The sequence below is a fragment of the Penaeus japonicus genome, unplaced genomic scaffold, assembly GCF_977035675.1.
Source record: "Penaeus japonicus unplaced genomic scaffold, GWHDUDI00000001_assembly GWHDUDI00000018, whole genome shotgun sequence".
Taxonomy (NCBI): domain Eukaryota; kingdom Metazoa; phylum Arthropoda; class Malacostraca; order Decapoda; family Penaeidae; genus Penaeus; species Penaeus japonicus.
Window position 1 is genome coordinate 24,284,781 of NW_028234420.1, and position 2,500 is coordinate 24,287,280.

A 2,500-nucleotide genomic window follows, 5' to 3' on the forward strand; every position below is an offset into this window, starting at 1 on the left:
GCGGCGGGGGAAACGAGTGAAAGGCATGTTTACCAGCAACCGGAATCCATCCATGGTTAGGAAATACGGAATACGCTAAGAATGGCGACCGCAGAGAAACGCCGACAGGAGATTGGTGAAAAGAGGTAGGAGGACGAAAGAGGAGGAAGAGTGAGAGTGAGAGGCTGCTCTCTGGAGGGACTGGCGGGACGATCTGGGCCAAGTGGAGCACGAAGCGAAGAAAGAAGCGATGCGACTCCGCCGTCCTCGGGCTAAAGGGCACGACAGGATAAAAAAGGGTCAAGAGTGGAAAAGAGAGATAGAAAAAAAACAGGATAGGCTCAGTACAAATAATGGATGGTGGGTGGCAGGCGGGGTGGTAGTGTGGAGGGGGAGTGGGGGAGGGTGTTTGCCGCATAACCCCTTTCAGTCATTGCCGTCGCCTTAGATCTCAATGCCGAGTCATGCATGATCTAAATGAGAACAGTATGTAAACATCACGTTCATCCAGGGTTCTAAGGACATCAGTATCTTTAAAAAAGCTCAGCCATAGGAAATACCAGCCCCTCTGCCTGGCTCTGCTTACTTTCTACCTCACGAGACATGGTGACGTCACATGGACTTTTACTAGTGAAAAGGGACGTACAGGGTCCATAACATTGCCTAGTTGTGGGCGCACATAAGCCCCTCTAGCTCTCGCTCTCTCGTCCCCCCCCCACCCCCTCCTGGACCTAGTTTTTCGGGGCCAATGAACTCCGCGCGCCTGAGTGCCAGAAGGGCCTGCCTCGTAGGGTTGCGCAGGGGGCCAGCAGTGGCACTTGTTCCCTTGTGGTTCTCATCGCCATGCTCCATAATCTACACACTCTTCCGCTGGCGACTCGGGGTGAATGAACCTGACTCGCTCCTGCTGCTCATGGCCCACTTACTCTCCACCGTAAGGCCGCCGCACATGAAAGCAAAATGGGCTGGGCGCGCATCGTCGCGTCTCGCTGCCGATGCACTGACCTGATTTTGCATAACCTAGGGAAAGACTTTAGAAACGTGAAGAAGGTGCAATGAACTAGCATCGCGCTTCATCGTCTGCTTCTCCGAGGCATTGATACGTGCTAGACGCGGGATACATGTGGGCAGTGAAGGACACAAGCGCGACACCTGCGGGAGGCCAACCAGACCAGCGCCTCGGCAGAGAAAGTCTCCAGCTGAGGTGGATGAACTCAGAACCTCGACCTGTATACGCCGACGCCGCGGAGTGCTTGGGAGACTCGAGTAGCCTTCGGGAGGGCCTTGCGACACAGCGCATGCGCGAGGAAAGAGGCCGTGAGACCACCTACTGGTTCGAGCTCCTGCCCCTTTGGGGAATTTCGGCAACAGGGATAAAACGGTAGACCCCCGTTTCGAACAGTACTCATTGTAGAAAGGAGTTTAAGATGACTTTCCACTAAAGGCAACATTCCTACATAGAATGTGCTAATTCATTCTTCGGACATAAGAAGATTCTAAAGGAGACCACGCAAACACGCCATCGTCTCGCAAGACCTATCAGCTGTGATCTCTTCAGGCGAAGGAGGCAGATGAAGGCGAAAGCTGATTTTCTGGCAAATTGTGACTCCGCCGCTTCCTTCCTCTCCCTCTCCTCCATCGGCTCGCAACAAGTGTTAAATGGTTTTACTATCGCCTAACCTACTTGTTGCGCTACCAAGAGGGAAGGTGGAGAGGGGAGGGGGAGGAGGAGGAGGAGGAGGAGGAGGAGGAGGAGGAGGAGGAGGAGGAGGGGAGGAGAGGAGAGGAGAGGGGAGGAGAGGAGAGGAGAGGAGGGGGAGAAGAGGAGAGTAGGGGGAGGAGGAAGAGGAGGGGGAGGAGGAAGAGGAGGGAGAGGAGGGGGAGGGGGAGAGAGAGGTGGGGGAGGAGGAAGAGGAGGAGGAGGGGGAGTAGTAGTAGTAATAGTAGTAGTAGGAGGAGGAGGAGGAGGAGGGGGAGAGGGAATAGGAAGAGGAGGGGGAGGGTAAGGAAAAGAAAATGAAGAAGGAGAAAAGAAAGAAAAGGGAGGGGAAGAAAAGAAAGGAAGAGGAGGGGACAAGAAACGGATGTAAAAAAAAGGAGAGATTGAAAAGGCGAGATAACGGAAGTGATAAGAAGCAACAAAAGAGAAAGGAGGTGGAAGATGCAGCAGAAATACCGAAACCTAATCTGACAACTCCCGACGTTTTCGCTTTTCCAACATGTCCCACATCGTATGACAAGCAGTCAGAAGAAGAGTCGCTTCCTCCTAGGCCTAAAAACAAAGAAGGACGGAAGAGAATATTTCAGATTCTCCCGCGGCCGTAAAACACCAGCCCATAAATCATTCTCCCACTTAATGGAAGGGCCAGGACAGCCGGAGAAGGTCGCGTAACGGTTCCGAAGTGTCCCGGGCGAGAGGAGCACGGAGTGAGCAGGCGTCATTGCTGCCACCCCGATACGCCCGTCGGGTAGGGTTGAAGGGAAGGTGTTCGTGCGGTGAAAGTTATGGTCGAGACGCCTT

General features: G+C 53.8%; 1 protein-coding gene across 2 annotated transcripts in view; it reads right to left on the bottom strand.

The window, feature by feature from the left end:
• Eip75B (Ecdysone-induced protein 75B) overlaps positions 1-2,500 on the bottom strand; it is a 267,875-nt gene that overhangs the window by 84,549 nt on the left and 180,826 nt on the right. The window lies entirely within an intron of this gene.